Here is a 19,961-nt window from a genome sequence, read left to right as displayed (position 1 = left end):
GGTTTAACTTTTTTTTTTCAGCCAAATTAATTAATTCTCTTTCAAAAAGTTAGACCCTTAGTTTAAAAAGTTGGACACCTCTAGTTAACCAATGATATTTTTTTATCCTTTTTTTATTATTTAAAATCTATAAATCAAAAAGGGGAAAAAATTAGACCCTTCATCTTTTTGTACTACTACGTATTACTCCAGTACCTCTTTATTTCTTCTTCTTCTCTAAACACCTAAACAGAGCATATTCCCCATCTTTCACTCTCAAGATTTTGGAGCAATGCTAATTTAGGAAATTTAACCTTTTTCATCGAAATTCCTTGGAGCATTCACTAAGGTATCGACATGAGATCACTTCTTTTTGTTTTTTTTTAATAATTTAAGGTTTAGGGTTTGTTTTATTAAAAAATGGAAATATGTGATGTGTATTATTTTGTTTAACTTTTTGAATTATACTTAGTCAATTATTGTAGTGCATTCTCTGTTAGTGTCGGTTAAATTTGTAATTTGATTTAGAGTTGTGCAATTTTGGTCAGAATTTTTATTTTTTTTGGACGGAATTTTGGTCAGAAATTGAAAAGCTGAATTTTGTATAAGTGATCTTACAATTCTTTGTTAAATATCAATTTATTTGGGTATAATGTGGTATTTACTCCTAAATTGCTTGAATTATGTCTTAGGTGAGCATGGCCGTAGAGGAGAACTTATGTATGTAGATTTTACCCAGCTTGAGTATCAAAGATCAATAGAGGGTAGTTAAAGTATGTAGTTATTAGAGAAATAATTGGCATTATAGGGCCTGGATCATTCCTTGGGTTGTAAAAAGGAACCAAAGTATGTCGTTGTTCAAAACCAAAGCAAATGGATCATTACTGGAGAACTAATTGTAAGCAGGGTTAGGTAGTTGTTCTGTGATGATGATTCTATGTAATTTTTTGCATTTGTCAAAGCTATTAGTGACATTGTGCTTTTGGAATTTTAAAGCAATGTATCACAATGTCATGTCTTTGGCAACTCTAGATGATATACTTGGAATATATTATATCAATGAAAAGAATTTTTACTTTCATTTGATGTGCTTTTTTTTTTATTGTTGTTTTAATTACTTTAAATTTGTCTACATTAATCTCATTATTGCAATTTGTGCACTTGGATCGTTAGAGTATTGTAAATAATGATGTATATGGTATTTTTTTTTTTTGTTGTATTTTTAGATAATGGACGTAATTCCTATGACAACTATTGTGCACTATGGTGGTGAGTGGAAACGAAATCCAGACTTAGAATATGTTGGGGAATCGGTGAGGCTTTTTGATGAGATACCATCAGATTTTAATGTTGATGGAATGAGAATGATAATTGACAGCTTAGGGTACAAGGACATAATAAAATTGCATTATTGTGACCCTTATAAGTCAATTAAGTCAGGGGTTCGATTTTTGAGCTATGATGATGTAACATTTGCAAAGTTTGTAAGCTTGTTGAGTCACTATAGAATCATAGATGTATACACCGAGCATGAGGATGATGAAGATGAGATAAATGGTCAGGGAGTAATAAGGGGGCGTATGAGTTTCATGAATTGGTTAGGGAATGACAATGTTGAGACAATGACTGATAATAACACTAGTCAGGGCAGTGAACATGTTAGTTACAATGTGAATAACGATATTAGAAGTGAGCATGTTGTGCATTTTACTAATGATGATGACATAGACTATGATGAAGAGGGTAGTGATCATGATGCTGAGGAGGTTAGGGAGCTAGAGAGGAAATTAAACTTCACAAAAAGAAAGAGAAAGACTTCGAGATTGAGCTACTCAATATTAGAAGGCAAGGTGGAAGAGGTGATGACTCACTCACTAATCTAGATGAGGGGAGTGATACTGATAGTTGTCCCGATAGCCCTCAAAACTCAGAGACAGAGGAGGACATTGGAAATTTGGTCCCTGACAGTCTAAAACAAAAAAAAGAAAAAAGTGGATACATATTCAGCTCACTTGTTGACTCTTAGAGTTGATGATGGTAGTAATTTTTTTCTCGACCAACAGTTTGAAGATGCTAAAGAATTCAAAAAGGCTTTAACAAACTACTTTGTTAGCCAAGGGAGGGATATAGATCTGACAAAGAATAGCAGGAAAAAAAATGGGAGCTAAGTGCAAAGCTCATGACAGAGGCTGCCTATGGTGGATTTGGGCCTCTAGTGGTAGTGAGCATGAGACTATGGTTGTTAAAACCCTAGTACCTAAGCACTTATGTGGTAGAATTCCTTCTTTGAAGAGGTTGAGGTCTAAGTGGATTGCTGAACATTATCACAAGAAATTCAGAGTGATCCATATATAAAGTGTCAAGAAATAATTGACACAATTTGGAGGGATTTTGGGATTAAAGTAAGTGCTTGGCATGCATTAAAGGCAAGAAGGCAGGTTCAAGAGCTCATTCTAGGGGAATACAAACACCAATATTCATTATTGAATAGATATACAGCAGAAATTAAAAGAGCAAACCCACAAAACACTATAAAGTCTGGTCTCAACCAGGGTCAATTTCAAAGACTATACATTTTCTTTGACTCTATAAAGAGAGGCTTTCTTGCTGGCTATAGACCTTTCTTTGGAATAGATGGGTGTTTCTTAAAGGGGCCTTTTGGTGGTCAACTACTAGTTTATGTGGGAAAGGACGGGAACAATCAAATGTTTCCAATAGCTTGGGCATGTGTTGAGGTGGAGGATACAAATACTAGGGAGTGGTTATTAGAGCTCCTTGCAGTAGACTTGGGAACAATGGATGGTCATGGGTATACAATTATGTCTGACCAGCAAAAAGGGTTGTTAAAAGCTGTTTTAAATGTGTGGCCAAGGGCTGAAACTAGGTGTTGTGCTCAACATGTGTACTGTAATTTCAGGACCAAGTTTGGAGGGGGACTTCTGTATAGGAGGGGATTCTGGAAGGTGGCTGAAAGCACAACAGAAAATGACTTCAATGCAAACATGGAGTTGTTCTCTAAGCTAAATGCAGAAGCAGGAGAAGATTTGCTTAACAGAAACTATAAGAAATGGGTAAGGGCTTTCCAAACCCATTAGTTCAAGTGTTATAGTATTGACAACAATATGAATGAGGTTTTTAACGCTTATATACTGTCATCAAGGCATAAACCTATAATAACAATTTTGGAGGATATAAGGGGGGGTTGATGGAAAAGATGCATAAGAAAAGAGACTACTTAGCAGGCAAGGATATCCTAATTTGTCCAAGAATCCAGAAAGCTCTTGAATATGCAAAAGTAGCAGCAAGGGGATAGGTTGCATATTGGGATGGAAACTTCAAATATGGTGTAAGGGAGGGGGGTACACAAGTTAGATATGTGGTGAGTTTGTTTGAAAAAACTTGCAGCTGTAATGCTTGGCAACTAAGGGGTTTTTCTTGCAAACATGTTGTTACAGCTATTTGGAAGGCAATAGAGCATCCGGAGCACTATGTGGTTCACTGGTTTACTAAGAAAAAATATTTAGAAGCATATAATTTGAATTAGAGCCTTTGAATGGTCCAAATGAATGGCCAGAGTCTCCGTATGCCCCAATAATAGCCCCTGCTATTAAAGTGTTGAAGCATAGGAGAAAAACAAAGAGAAAACAATATATGGGTGAGGCTGAAGGGATCAAGATCGCAAGGAAAGGCCAACAACATAAGGAGCATAAGTGTGGAAATTGTAGACAATCTGGTCACAACATGAGGAAATGTCCCCTAAAAGCTACAACAACTCCTGAGCATCAAGAGGCAATACATGATCCGGGCACCCAACAATCTCAGCGTCAAACATAACAATGGAAAGGTCACCCTACAACTGTGGTACATCACTTATACAATTTAAATAAAAACATTGTAAACGGTAGATACATTTGCATTACTTTTTTTTATTCAGAGATCAAGGTAATACGGAAGTTACTGCTTATATGGACTCACCGATGAATATTGCTTCTTTAAGCATTGAAGATGCTACTGTTTTTTTTTAATAACTAAAAACATAGAACTTTTTTCACGCAAACTAGAAGCGTAGACTTTTATTAAAGCATCAATTTAAAAACATAGAACTTTTTAGCTTTTAATTTGGAGTAGTTACAGAATCAACAATTACAAAGTATATTTTTGGATATTAGCTATTGTGACGTTTTTATTATTATTTTTTTATGGAAAGCTTTTGTCACAGTTAGTAATATATTGTGATATGTTGTTAATTTTTTTTAAAAGGGTCTAACTTATTTACTTAGGGTCCAACGTTTTTTTTAGAAGGGTCCAACTTTTTGTTCATGGTTAACGGTGAGTTTAAGTGAGGTTAACTCACCGGAAAATCCACCCTAGAACCCCAAAAACTAAGTCAAATTAAATTAGACCCCAAACACAACATTTGTAAAAAAGTTAGACCCCATTTGTGGTCTTAACTCGTATAAATACCTTAAAACCTCAAGATTTTACCACACAAGTTCATAATTGTCAGATTTCACAAAAATTCAAAGGTTTTCTCTTTATTTTCTCCCTCTCCTTTTTCCTTTATTTTTCTTTTCTTTTTCCTCTTCTTTTTCCCCTAAATCCCACGCATCTCCTCTCTCCTTTTTGGCACAGCCGGCGACCGACACCACCACCACCACCGGCGGCCACCGGCGCCGGCAGCCAGCCGGCGCTCCCTCTCTCTCTCTCTTTTTTTTTTTTGGGTTTATATATATATAAACTTCTTTAATCCTAAAATTTATTCTATTGATTTATTGTTTTAAAGTCATAATTTTTATTATGTTTTGGTGTTGATTGTGGGATTTTAATGTTGCTAATTTATTGTTATAAATTTCAGATTTTTATTTAATTAAAAACCCCAAATTATAAACCCTAGAAATTGGGAATTTTTTATAATTGGTTAGGGACTGAGGCTAGGTTGTTGTTCTTGATTAATTCATGGTCTAATCATGTTTTTGCTGTGTTGAAAGCCTTCATTTAATGCTGGAAATTATTTACACAAACTACTTTTTAATTATTGAGTTAGGGTTTGATTACCCATAAAAGGGAAAAAGGTTTTAATGATTTATATATGATTTCCTAGTCTAAAAGTGATGTTTTATACTAAATAAGTATGCTGGAATTTTATTTAAGTCATAAAAATTAAGTCTTTTTGAAAGGATTTAAAGTACCCACATAAAGAAAAGGTTTTATGGCTTTTATGGCATTAAAAGGGGTTATTAGTATGGTTTAAATAGTATTATAGTTGCTTGAAATTTGTGAGAATAGTGGATTAATTATAGTTATGTATTTTTAATTGTAGGAAGTTTCGAGCTTGGTGATTTCTAGCAAGTGTGGCCGAGTTTAGGCGTTATTCAAGGTACGTATGTGCACAAGAATATTTGTGTATGCGTAGTATCATGCTAGGACTGTGAATTGTGTTTGAAGTGATGAATTAGTACCATGTTTGGTTGATTATATGTTTGGAATTAATGTTGGTTGAACATGAATTATTATGCAAGCATGTGAATATGATATTTGAAACATTATACAAGTTGAATATATGTGAATCATGGAAGTATGTTTTATTTTTGAGTATCAAGGAAGCATGAAATTAATAAACAAGGCTTATGTATGTTTAAAAGAGCTATTATTAGAATTATTGAACATGATTCATGAATTTTATTCTCACCCATTTATTATTGGTGTTGAGTCAAGAAAGTTAGTTTATTTATTTACTCACCCACAAAAGTCGAGGTTGAGTCAAAAGTTAGTTTATTACTCACTCACATAGTTGAGATTGAGTCAAGAAAGTTTATTAGTACATTCTTTACACCAAGGTAATAATCGTGCAAATTTGTGCACAAAACTAGGCAAGGAACTTTAATTAAAATAAATAGTATGTGTTCACTAATTAATTCAAGAATTAATTGGAAGTATGTGTTGATTATTATTATGTTATTTCTTGATTGATTTGTTGGAGTCTTCAAATGAAATTGGTAAATCATGTAAAGTGTAAGAGGATACGCACCTAAACTCTTGAAACGTATATACCTTGAGTATGAACATATGGGGGGAGTTATAGGGTTTTATATTTAACCATAGCTTCTACAGGGGTATAGGACACTGTACTTTCTTTTATTATTACTAGGGTGGTGCTGTGCGCGTGTTGTGCGCGAAGCAATGTGGTGTTGCTAGTGTGTGAGATCAGAAGCGTGATTTCTTTTGGCTAATTTGTAGGAATGTCTTAGGTAATTATGAATAAATGTAGATCAATAGGTAAACATACATGTTGATAAATTGAATTGCATTAAAAATTAGTCATTGTACATGTTTTTTGAAAGAGTTAAGTGTATAATTTATTTATTAGGTTATTAACTAAGTTTTTTTTTAATGATTGAGGGTTAAAAACTCTCTAAAACTCATGACTCGAAAGCAAAAATCAGCATTTTTTTATGAGAAACAAACGTTAAAATTGAAGAATCATGAACTATCCCCTTCACAAAATTAAATATGATTGGATAGCGGCGAACAAGACTTATCTTTCTCACCGGAGAGTTGCAATTTTCCTTCCAAATTAAGTGTTTTTTTTTTTTTTTTTTTTTTTTTAACAAGTTCTTTTGATTATTGTTAACATGGGTTTTGCTATTTTATACTCATGTAGTTTTTATTTTAGTTGTCTTTTTGGAATAATAACCAAACTATGGACATATTCTCGTAATTCTGCTTGTTATGAACCTTTGATTTTTCACAAATAATTCTTTCTTAATCGAATATAACCAATCCAATTTCATATGATTTTGCTCAAATCCTTTGCATTACACTCACAAATTGGTGCCCAACAATTTCCTTTTAATTTAATTCAATTAAACCCAATGCTCACACAGCAACAATACACGTAACATTCCTTTCTTAAAAAAGAATTAAAAAACTAATTGGCTAAAATATCAAATATTATACATCCTTCTAGTTTGTATATTCATATAATAATCTACCATTTACTTAAATAATAAAATCTCCATGATAAAAATGAAATATTATCATAGTATTAAATGGAGATGACTTATTTAATTAATCATTCAGTATATTTTGTTCTTCTTGTACTACCTCTACATTGCTTTTTCTTATAGTGTCGTCCTATGAATTAAAAAATCCTCCTATGTCTTTGTAGTTAAGTAATATTGGTATATGGTCTGTGTATTTAAAAAATCTAGTGAACAAGGCAATACTGTCATGTACTCATGTGTACAATATCTCCAAACAATTAAGGGAAAGAAATGAAGACATCTTAAACCTGCAATTAATTCTCCAATCAACTTAGTAAAAAGGGCAACCACAAACTCAAAGAGCATATATTAGATAGTAAAAACATTAGCTAACATCAAGTTCAGCAAGGGAGACAACACCCTACGGGAAATTATCTGCGTAGATATGCTCAAAGTCATTAGATGGGTATTGCATAGCCATCAGTTGAGCAACACAATTACTCGACCTTTTTACATGAAAACAAGAGAAAATATCAAACTCCCTACTCATAGACCTGTCACAATATCATCAATCATATTATAATAATAAAGTCCAGTGGTGCTTTGCCTGCCTTTGATGAGCTGATCAGCTTAGTCACAATAAGAGCGCCTTAATCCAGCTCCACACGTCCATACCCACAAGCTCGAGCTGATTCCACTCACATCCTCGCAGCCAGTGCTTCCAGAATCATGACAGAGAGATACCCTTTGACCCGTTGCACCTTAGCAGCCACAATTACGCCCCTTTCATCCCTTAACACTGTACCTAAGCAAATTCAAGGTGACTGATTATTATGCATCTCCTTTGTTCCTTTAAAACAGTGAAAGTTTTCAAAATATTAAGAAAAATTTTAAAACATTGAAAACTATAACACTGTAGTAGCAAGTGAGAAGATCCGGCGCTCGTTGAATATTCGAATGTTAATCATTGACATGATATAAAGAATTGATGGTGAGGTTAGAGATTGTGTACACTTTGTGCCCTCATTAGACTCTTTTGCAGAAGACTTGGATAGTATTATCTCTTCTTGCTTTCCTCCAACAATTGCGCCTTGGTAAGATTAATAAAGCTTAGGCTGATTGGTTTAAGACAAGATCGTATCCCACATTTAACCTGTTTCACTAACTTGTTTGGTTTCTCAATAACTTGTAGTCATGGGGGAAAAAAATAGTAAGTACATCATACTATTAAGAGGAAGTAAGGGTACACTGTACACATGATAAACTATCTACCAAAGCCACCACAAAAAAGAAGAGGAAACGCCGTTCTCTAGTTTTACATAAAAGTCATACAACCAACAACTAATATACTCCGTATACAACCAACAAGCTTGTGCCCAATTCTGTTAGTCTCAGATTATTTAGCGATATACACTATTGCCAAAGATATATAATCCCTAATATACTCCGTATACTCGTAACCAATAATGAGTCATGTGAATGTAGACTTTAGCATAGCTATACTAACCTGGTCTAATGTCTAGAGGATGAGGTTGTCCCTTAAAAGTTGCATGATAGGAGTATTGTCCTTGTAATATTCACCAATATCACCATAGTATCATGACTTCTTCAAATGCCCGTGAACATTACCAACAAAGCTTAAATATGCAGTTGAAGAGACCCCAAAAGGCAAAGTATACACAAGCAGAATAAGGATTTTGTACAAGTCATTCCTAGTAATCTATTTGTGGTTTTGATAATTTAGATTGTACTCAACTTTCTTTTACAGATTTCTTTTAGTAAAAGCCTCTCTTCAACCTATCTCACAAAAATCATCTCAGAATATAGTAGTTCGTTTATCCAAGACATAACAGTTTCCAAACACCATTCAAAGCAAGGCATCAGGTTCTCAAACAAACAATCAAGAAAGCATGCATGATGAAGTAAACAAATACAACTCTGAGAATCCAACAACTAACTATACAAGCACACCATGCAGCAACTAAATAGTGCAAGGGCAATAGCAAAGGTCTAAGCAATATGTCCAAGAGATTTTATGTCAATTCTGGAAAGTTAATGTTCCAACAGCAGGAGGCTTCTCACCTGGAGAAGGATTTAGCAACTAGGGTAATGAGCCTCAACACCAGGGGGCAAGTTTGCATTGTCAAATTGAGCTTGCAGCTTCAAAAATTCATCGTCCACATCAGACAAATTATCACGAACTTCTATGGAAGAACTTGAAATAATTCAACAAACCCATATTAAAAAAAATGAATTAAATCCGGAAGAAGAGTGAGGAACTTGAAGAGCAACAACGACTTTATGTTGGATAAGTGTAAATCAACGGCTTCCATACTCGGATTGAATCCAATTATGCCAAGTTTCATTAATAATAATTCAGCAAATCAACATTTTAGAAGCTCGTAGCTTAATTTTATAAATTCCCAAATCTATGATACTAACATTTATTATTTATATCAAAAGGTTAGCAAAAAAAGCAAAATTTCAGCAAAATAGAATATAAAATGATTGAAACGTTACACTACATGGAAATTAATTCAATGTCCGTATAATTGACTTATTTTTTCCCCCAAAATCACTCATGTAATCTTGCAGATCTTTATTAATAATAATTTAGGAGAAGTAAGGTGATGATATAGGTCATAGACACCTAACAAATCTGGTGACTGAATTGAAGAAATCAAGTACCTGTGCCCTGTGCTTCAGCAGCAAGCTTGTCTCAACACTTTCACGCATTTCAGATGTACTGCTGGTCTCTTTTTGCCGAGAGTTTACCTATTTTGTATATGATAAATGCGACAGCAAAAAACTAAAATAATTGGAACAGATTAATCATACAAAAAGTTCGAAAAATATCAAGTGAGTTCATACAGAACCAGTTTCCTTGAGATATCCCATTAGCTCCTGCATTACTCTTTGCCTAGTGGATTACAACTAATAATCTGCCTACAAATACAAAACCATCAACACCCAAAAAAAACTGCACAAACAAGTATAGTCTATCATTATAAATTTCTAACCCTTGTATTTTCATGAAAAATCCCCAAATTACACTCTTAATCCCAAAATTTAAATAGACAATTAGATAAACCTTTAATTCAAATAGTTAATCATAAAATCAGCAGGAAATACTTTGATTGAACCAGACTTCCAGCAAATTTAGCAAGCATCAGTTAAAATTTAAATCAAAATAAACAAAAACAGAAAGCAATCTAACATATTAATTTCGGAATAAACCCTAACTTTGTATATGTTAACCAAGAAAGATAATTCTTCATTCCTATCGTCATCATCCACATAATCATCCCCATCATCAATGGCATCATCTTGAAATGATAAGTCCGAACAAACAATCAACTGAATTTCACATTACCCACAATAAGTATGAAAAATTAACACAAAGCATAAAATTTGAGCAACCCAAATAAAAATTCAGCCAAACTGAACACGAACAGAAATCAGCACCTTATTAATCTCCGATATTATCAAGAAAATTAAAGAACCCAGAAATTATTCAATCATTTAAGAAAGAACGGAACAATTGAAAATCACAAGAATGAAGAATAGTGCACTACGGTAGAAGTGATAAAGACGAGAAATTGCAAGCCAAGCAAGTTTTTTAAGATAAAAAATGCCAAGAAAGCATTTAATCATACGATAAAAGATGCGAACAACCCCCAATCACAGAATATATCATCAATTAAATGGATTCAATGACCCTCCGTCACACTTCTGAAATCCAATCCCAAAATATGGAAATGTGGATTTACTGATTATTCGGAGTAATGAACAGGGAAATAGAAGTATAGGACTACTGCATTTTTTTTACTTGCCTCTTCCCATTACCATTACAAAAAAAAAAAAAAAAAATCAAAACAATAAACCTCTCTTCACACACGTATTTTTCTTTGAATCCGCATCAAAAACCATATTCTATGTTCACCGGAGCAAATCAAACCATATTGTATGTACACCGGAACAAAACACACTTAAAACACCATTATAAAGGTCTAAGCTTGCGCAAAATACTAATATTGCCAATATATACTATTCCGTACCTTAATTTTTAGGATCTAACCCATGACTGCCAATCATAATCGCATTTGGAGAGAATCTATTCAATGATCTAGAATATATAATTTCAATTAAAATAAGAAACAAAATCCACAGAATTTGCAACAATAATCATACCTTTTACAATTTTGAATTTGAATGTGACGGATGAAAGAAAATACGGGGCTCCGATGAAGACCTATTTGAATAAGATGGGTCCAAAGATGAATTGAATGATGGGGTTGGATTTGAGAAACAAGATTCCCGCAACTGTGATCGGTAGGAGGCGAGTTGACTCGGTGGTTGGTGGTAGCAAAACGCCGAGTTTCTAGATTGCGGTGGTGGCGCCTGCATCTTTTAAAGTAAATTAATTCATAAATTGAATTTAATAAAAAAAATTTGGAAAAAACAAAAATTAAAATTTAAAAAATACCCACCATGAGATATATCTCATACGGTACATAAATTTCAACAACAAGCTTATAATTAAACTTTTGTGGAAGAAGTTGAAAATAATTTAACAAACCCAGAAATCAAAATTTTAAAAATAAATAAATTTGAATACATAACCAGTAGAATAGTGAGGAACTTGAAAAGCAACAACAAGATCTCCAGGTTCAGCAAGGTCGGCAAAACCAGAGCCGCCATTTAAGCGACCCTGCAAGAAACGCCTTCACATTCGGCGGCTTGTTTCTTAACCACGCCATAATAGTATGGATCTTCTTTCTCTGAGGCCTCATATTTCTTCAAATTTGGGATTTTTCCCTTGAAATTAGGGTTTTCTGAATTCTAGATCATTACTCCGTATAGTTGAAACAAAAAAACTTTAAATTGACAGGATGACAAAGCTCTTGCTGGCAACGCATGCATTAGCTCTTGCAAGATAGAGAAAGCTCAGAGAGGAGAGAGCCAGAGAAGAAATCAGGAAGCTGAGAAAGGGGGGAGGGACTTAGAGAAGGGTCACGATCAACTCACGAGTGAGATTTTTTTTTTCTTTTTCTCACACATGCACCCCACACATGTGAGTACTGTTCACAAGGAGAATAAGTGAAATCTTTTAAGGGGTGAGGATTATTTGTGCCCTGGAATTCTGTCACAAGGTGTGACATAGTAAGTACCAATTGGAGTAGCTCTTCGGTTGGAAACTTCATTTTTAATGGGCTATGTTTTTAAGGAAGGAAACTCATTCGATGCTTAATCCAAAAGATATTAATTAATAAATAATATTGCTGGTTATGAACAAAGGTAAGTTGACTGTGATTGTATGGAAAGCATGTTTTATTACTATTCTTATTGATAGGATGTTCATGTTAGTGTGGTGCATGTGTACTCAACTTTTGTTGATTCGTATTTTTGTGTTTGTGTTTGGCTTTCCTTTGGTTGGCCCTACTATGACCCATTTATATGGTGAGTAGAGGGTTTAAATAAAGGGGAAGTGACAGGTACTTGAAGCATGAAGAGCATGATGGGAATAAGTGCCGAAAGTTACTTGTTATGTTTTCCTCGTTTTATGTTTTGAATTATTTTATTATGGACTAACCTTTATGTGTTATTTAAAGTTGGATTTTAAAAGGGTCATGTTTGGAATGGTTCCAACTTGTGATTTAATTATTTTTATTTTGTTTTGAGGTTGTGAACTAAAATTTTAGTTTAACAGTTGGTTTATTTTATTTAGATTTCCGCTGTGTGACTTTAAAAAATAGCCTTAGCCATTATCACGTGGCGGTAATATTTTAGTTATTTTCTTAAAATAGTTTTAATTAGAATAAAAAGAGTAATTTAAATTATGGGAATTTCCGGGGTATTACAAAGTGGTATCATAGCCATGTTGGATTTTATTACCACTAAAGCCATAATATTTTTTTTTTAGGTACCTATATTTTTAAAAGCTTGGCCAAGTGCTTATTTTAACAAGTTTGAAATTTTTTTTATAAAGTTCAATTTTTTTTTAATTGAGATGGGGTCCGAAATTTGTTTTACAGGAGGGCCGCTTTTTTTTTTTTTTTTTTTTTTTTCAAGAGGTCCGAATTTTTTTTTATTTGCTCAAATAAATATTTTCAAATATGTTTTCGAATTTAAATTAAATTATGTGTTCAGGTATGTGAAGGATTCAAGGTATGTAATTATGTGTTAATCACTTTTAAATCATGTGGTGAGATTTGGGCAAGAAAGAATGGGCATCTAGGCTAGATTTTTATGTCTTCCTATGTGCATATTTTATTTATATGAGGTTTTTAAGCATGTTGAATGATAATATGTATTTATGTGAAATCATGTTTATGTGTGGTGACAGAATTGTATGATTGAACACCAAACTTAAATTTTTGCAAAGAACTGTATAGTTGATTAAATAGAGAATTTTCTTTATTGAGTCATGACCTAAAATATCTTGCAGGATGTTTGATTTGCCTAGTAGATTTTCCTCCATGGGTACTCAGGTCAAGAAAGACTATGAGCATGTTTGGGATTATATTCGCAGAATTTGATTTTATTATACTTGTAGATCTAATGTGTTTGGGGAGCGTCACCTAGACCAACCTGACTATGTCTCAGCCATGATTATTCACAATTTACCTAATTATCCACCTTATGAAGCTATTAAGAGTCAATTTTGTAATTTCCACTTGCCTAATGGTGTAGCTAACTATACCAAGTATAAAGATTCTAATGGTAAGTGGGGAGCAGATTGGAGATATTTATACCGTTATATTGCTCACAAGGAATTTATCCATCTTAACCCTCAATATGCTTCTGAACCTCCTCCTTGCCATAACTTTGGCGATCCAATTCCACACCAATATGCGCCCTATTACTCTTCAAAAAATAATGATCCCATGTCTGAGTCAGAACCTGAGAAGAGTTATGAGAACTAAGGTGAACCTATGGAGCAGGATAGTGAGTATAGAGATTCCTCCTGTGAAGTTATTTCTGATCCAAATCCTCCAAGTCCTCCAGTGATTGTCAACTTAGAAACCGATGAGTTTGAGGAAGACCCTGAGGAAGATGGTGATGATGGTGACAATGGGAGTGATCCTAAGTATAATCCAAAGCAGTACAGAGAGATCAAAGACAAGATTGACAATGTCAATATTGGAGGATTATAGATTAACTTTTCTTTAGCGTTTTAAGTTTATTCTTTATTCATAGTTATAGTTTAATAAAGTTGTGTGAGTAATAAGTAGCAACGCTACAATTGAGATGTTTCAAACATTTCTTTTCATATTTCAATAAAGTATTATGATTTCTTTTCAATCATTCCTTTCTCTTTATATAAGCTTATCAAACATTAAATTTTTATTTATTGCTTTCTGTAAATGGTACTAAGTGTAGACACCTACTTTTGGCCTCCTGTCCCAACAGGAAGTGCAATGACGATAAATAAAACCATATTCGTGTTAGATCGAAGTGAAGAATGCTTATGGATAACTGGTTAAACAACAAAACACAAAAGACTAGCCCAAACCAAGAAACAAAGCCAAATAAAGTCCAATTAATTAAATCCGATCATAATTAGACTTAAGCTCGTACTTAAAACCCAAATAATGACGGATTTAGGCGCGCCTAGGTCAAAATAAGCGCTGCCGCAGAAAATAACGCGCGCATCTCAAGGAGTCGCGCTGGGTTGGCGCGCGCAACTAATTTAGTTCTGCGTGACACTCAACGTAACTTCCAGAGTTGCGCTCGTGAAAGATTCAGAATTTCAGAAAATTGGAAAATCGAATCTTGCCATAAAGCCGCGCGCAAGACAATTAGTTGTGTTGCCTATAGCAGCGCAGCTCAACCACTTGCGCTGGGTGGTTGCGTGCAACTAATCTAGTTGAGCGCGATACCTGCTGCGGCAGAATGTTCAAAACCCTAAACCTACTCATTCCCTATAAATAGAGGCTTAATCCGAGGCTTAAACAGACAAAAATTAACCCTAAACTCTGGCGAAAAACTTGTGAACTTGTGCTACCTAACCCCTCTTGTCCTAAACACTCACCCCTTTGATATTTTGTTACTACGGTGGAGGTTCCTCAACAAGAAGGAGTCCATAAGTGTTCTAAACGGAGATCTAGCAAAGAGAAGTGGTAAATTCCCGAGCACTTAGATAAATCATTTTTATTTTCTTGTTTAAAAGAACTTTAATTAATTAATTAGTGTTGCTTGATCACTTTAAAAGGTTTAATTAATCAATTCCACATAGTATCTTGCGTTAAATAAGATTAGAATTGAATAATTAATTGTTGGTTGATCACTTAAGCCAAGGCGAATATTGTTTATTTCTTGTCATATTCACGAATTTGATTAAATAAAGAATAACGACGTTGCAATGTAATTCCTACGTGAATTAATATCTGTAAATAAAATTAACTAACTTAGTTTTAGGTATTGCGTTGCATATATTGTTTGGTGATGAAATTGTAAAAAAGGAAGAGCTAGTAGAAGCCGTACTAGGGCTAGAATAGTGATTCCCCTCTAAAGGGAACATTATTTTAGTACCCTCGCTCCCGAACTCATTTCTGGTTTATGTAGACCAATTTGGGCATGGGTAAACTTACGATTCGTGCTAATTATTCCATGAACTCCACATGGTAGAAAGGCATGAACGAGGTTTATGAGTTTTCCCAAAACTCATTGACGACTCCTACTTGTTTCTTATAAAAAAGCGTAATGATAGAATCAATTCTAATTCAAGGTCCCCCAAATAGTCAGGAATTCAAATCCTACTATACCTTAACAAGTGTAAAGTCCTAGGATTTTAAATGGCCATGGGCATCTAAGGAAGGACCCCCTTATGATGGGATCACCCTCCTTACACTAAGGGAAATGACTTAAAAATATTTTGTGGTGTGCTTATTTAAGTGAAATGGTTGCATGACAACCAATACAACGTGTTGAACTATTAGTAGGAGAATTGAGCAGTTACTTCTACTCTAATTTAAAATTACTGCTTATATGCTTAAATTCAAGTAGTATATATAGTAATTGCTTAGTTGCAAGAGGGTCATGACCTACCTAATAGTAGTCATTTCTTCATTCAAGAGATTTAGAATGGCAAGAAGAAACAACAATAATAATGATCTGAATGAAGTAGTAAGGTAATTAGCTGTTGTAGCTCAACAGTTAGCTAAGAGGAACTGTAGACACCCAAATGTGTCTCCCCAAAACCAAACCCAGTGATGAATACCTTTCATGACATTCGATTGTCGAACGAGGTGAAAGTGTGAAAAGTCTAGTGATGAGGTTGTTTTTATTAAAATATCTCTTTTTGAAAATATTTCTTTTCTTACTTTGTTTATGAAAATAGCCAGTTCAATTTAGTTTGGTCCATGATTAAGGTCCAATAATAGTGTAGTTGGATTAGACTTGAAAAGAGCTTTCCAACAATATATTATAAGCCTAGTTCCGATGAATAATGAGGAAGTTATGGATTAAATTAAATTGGGCTCGAAATGAATTTTATATGCGGCCCAATGATCTAGAGGAGGGCCTATTAATTATTATTCCTAAAGTTATTAGGATTGATTTTAATCTTCTAGAATATTTAGAAGGTTCCTTTTAATTCTAATGATATTAGGATTAATAATTATATTTTAAAGAGTTTTATTTGGAATAAAATAGGTGTTTTATGATAAACCTGATTTTAATTTGATAAACATGGAATTTGCTGCTTAATCATATTTAGAAGAGGATTTCGTACAAAAGCGCGTCTTATCTTTTAATTAGCGCCAAATGACAAAGTCTGTCACCTAGCGCTAAAATCTGTCTCCTGGCGCTGACGTCTGTCGCCTGGCGACAGATTCCAGTTTTATTCCGTATAGAACTTGAGGTATATCTATCATTACCGGACTGTTTTCTTATAAATAGGGGTCGTATCTCCTCTGTTTCATCATCAATCATCATCAATTATCAACAATCATCAACCATCATCTCTTTATATTCTCTCTCTAAAAGCTAGAAGCTTTCTCTCTTTGTATTCTTTTTCTAAACCTTCCCTCTCTCAAAATTCCACATACATTAGTTCTAGACACACCTATCAAAGTTTGAAGTTGCCTTCGCCCTAGACATGAAAGGTATAATATTTCTGAGGGTTTGGTCCCAAATCTCTATTTCAATTATTTAATTTAATTGTTTTATTTTTTATTTTCCTTGAAGTTACTAACGCGTGTATTTTGTTATTAGAAAGAGATATGAGGCATCGAAGTAAGTAATTGCCTTAATTGTTATTTTGATATAGAAAGCATGCCTTGATTATTTTGATTCCTAGTATCATGTTTAGGATAATAACTAATATTTCTAATATCATGCATGTTTCTATGATGCTTCCTATTCTTTCCTTATATCATGTTAGGGATAAAGCCTTGATCTTTAATGCTTAGTGACATGCTAGGGTTTGTTAGTAATTTTGTTAGTATCATGCCTAGGATCTTGCTATTATTATTATGCTTTATTCAGAAGATTGTGATTATGATGATTATTGTTGTTATTGTTGCTTGATATTTATTATTTGTTATTGCTTTACCACGCCCTCTCTTGCAGGTTTAAAGGGAATTTGTACTTGTAATCACGCTTAATAAAATAATTAATAATCTTGTTTAGGTTAATATGATTATAATTCAAAGTGATCGCCAATAATAGCTTTGTTTGTGCATTAAATTCAACCAACATAGATTAAACAAGTTTAGGGTTAATATATTGGTTGTATGTTAGTCAGAAAGCGCACATGAATACGAGAAGAATAAAGTAGAGGCCTATTTAGGGCAGGTTCAATCTCTTTTAGGTTGGATTTATACCTTCATCCCCGAACTTCCAGTCATGGTTCCAGACCTATTGGAGTTAACGATCTCCTCGATCGTTAAGGGGTGTAACCTTCACCCTGTGAACGGTTTACAAGTTCCTAAAACTTGTTGGCGAATCTTTTACTCTAACTTCCTTCCCTTTGGATGCCACCATGCTTAAGTGTATGATCACAGTGGGGCTCAAGTGTGGGATGCTTGAAATATTCCCTACAGTTTTTTGGCGACTCCACTGGGGAGGATTTCTATTTTAATTCCTAAAATTTATTTTGGCAATAATTTAGAATGAGTGGATGAGACTCGAAAAGGTCTAAGTATTTCATGTGCGTAACTTTGATTAACATTGTGGCATGTGCATAAAAAGGTCAGTATTGGAAAGATCATCCGAAACGCGTCAAAAACATAGGATTTTTACACGTAGGAAATTAGGGAAATATCTTTCACAACTAAAGTCGAAATAACACTGCGAAAAAAACGGAAAATTCAAGAATAGAAAGCTGCCGAGGCATGTGGGAATTAGCGCTGGGAAAACAGAGTCAGCGCCAAGAGATGGCTCTTTTGCCTGTGACAGACGCTATTTTCTCGCGTTGAATTCTTCCAATACCGAGCCAGAAATCTACCTTCTTGTTTCGACTAGTTTCTAGTACTGTTTGCTCGGTTTTACTTCCTGATTAAGTTTTTCCCTTTTTTCTGAAACCCATATGTCTTCTACATATGGCCATAACCCTTTGGGGATTCGCACTCCATCTACCCAATCGAACGCTCCTGGCAACGAAGGGTACATCCGAGTTTGTTGAATTCACCAAACCGTGGAAGCGAGTTTAACTCGCGGGGTCCCATCCACTCGCGCCAACCCTTCCAAAGGTAAGGCTTCCGCGCGGTGCGTCTGGACTCATAACCATGGACCCTCTTTGACTAACCCATATCCTCAACTTTAGAGAACTAGAGCCATGGTTAGGTTGCAAACTCATTGCGTCATATTGTGACTATTTGACTACTTGTGCATCATTTGCTTGTGCATAACCCATATGTGTTTACACTAACCGTTTGTTTGACTTGTTAATGAGTTTAAATGAACTAGTTAATGACTAAAGGACTTTGCTAAATTAATTAACAAATGATTAAAGTCTTAATAAATTGATCTAACTTGACTTAGTACGACTTTTAGGCTTGACCCTTTAGAGTAAAACACTGGAAACAGTCCTAGATTGATGTTCCAGTAATGGCACAGAGATCTGGACTATAGTGCCACGCGTTAGTGATTAGCGCCAGGCAACAATATTGTCGTCTGACGCTGACCCTTAGCGTCTGGCGACAGTCCTGTCGTCTGACGACAATCCTTATTTTTGCTCGAGTCTTCACGACGAGTCTAACTAATCAATTTGCTAAAACGGCTTAATAGTTTATTATTGACAGTAATCATGTTTGGGCACATAGTCTCATGGTCTCATACAGGAATCAAAGTATGTCACTCACATTCACTATTAAAGCACACACATAATATGTCACATTTTGACCATGTCTAGAGAGTCTTGTATGTGCGTATTTTCCGTCATTTTTTTAGGGGGGTAAGTCGGATATGAATCCTCCAATTAAACCATACTTGTTTAAACCCTTACTTGATCCTCAGAAATACACCCCATTTTCATTTTTGCCTTTTCCTTTTTTTTGTTTTCAAAATCAATAAAGTCAAAGTCAATTTGAGTCAAGTCATTAAAACAAATAAATGGTTTAATTTACAGCGCCTGGTCAAGAAAGGAAGGATGATTAATCAAAGACAATACATTTATTCAAATACTCCTTTTTGACAAACCTATCAGTCGCAAAAGAAAAGCCAAGAAGATAATGGCATCTCAAGAAGAAGTTAATGAACTCAAGAAGGACGTGGCCAACCTAACTAAATTGATGAAGAGTATGGCTCTTCAAATCAATGACCCTGTGAAGAAATAACAAATGGAGCTCATGCAAGAAAGCTTGAGAAAAATATCCAATGACTATAGATTCCAGGGCATTAGCTCACAAGGGGTCTCAGTGGACAAGGAACTTCTTCCGCAGAAGTTCAATGCCAATGACATCCCTAGGTTCAAGGCAACAGACAATCCTTACTTCCACTTAAGAGAGTTCGAGACAATAATGAACATTAAGGGGATAGATAAGAAAATTTTTC

At 34.4% G+C, this 19,961-nt stretch overlaps 1 long non-coding RNA gene across 2 annotated transcripts; it reads right to left on the bottom strand.

Moving 5' to 3' along the window:
• Positions 1 to 7,310: 7,310 nt before the first annotated feature.
• Positions 7,311 to 11,892, bottom strand: LOC145582155 (uncharacterized). Of its 2 annotated transcripts, none has more exons than XR_014099797.1 (3): positions 9,651 to 11,892; positions 9,045 to 9,177; positions 7,311 to 7,767 (listed from the first exon to the last, which is right to left on the bottom strand). It is a non-coding gene; the product is annotated as an uncharacterized LOC145582155 (long non-coding RNA). The 2 variants fall into 2 exon arrangements; XR_014099798.1 differs by having other exon boundaries at positions 9,045 to 9,122.
• Positions 11,893 to 19,961: the final 8,069 nt, after the last annotated feature.

The sequence above is a fragment of the Chenopodium album genome, chromosome 15, assembly GCF_948465745.1.
Source record: "Chenopodium album chromosome 15, dcCheAlbu1.1, whole genome shotgun sequence".
NCBI classification, from domain to species: Eukaryota; Viridiplantae; Streptophyta; class Magnoliopsida; order Caryophyllales; family Amaranthaceae; genus Chenopodium; species Chenopodium album.
The sequence above is the reverse complement of the archived record's forward strand: the minus strand, read 5'-3'. Positions and strand labels throughout refer to the sequence as shown.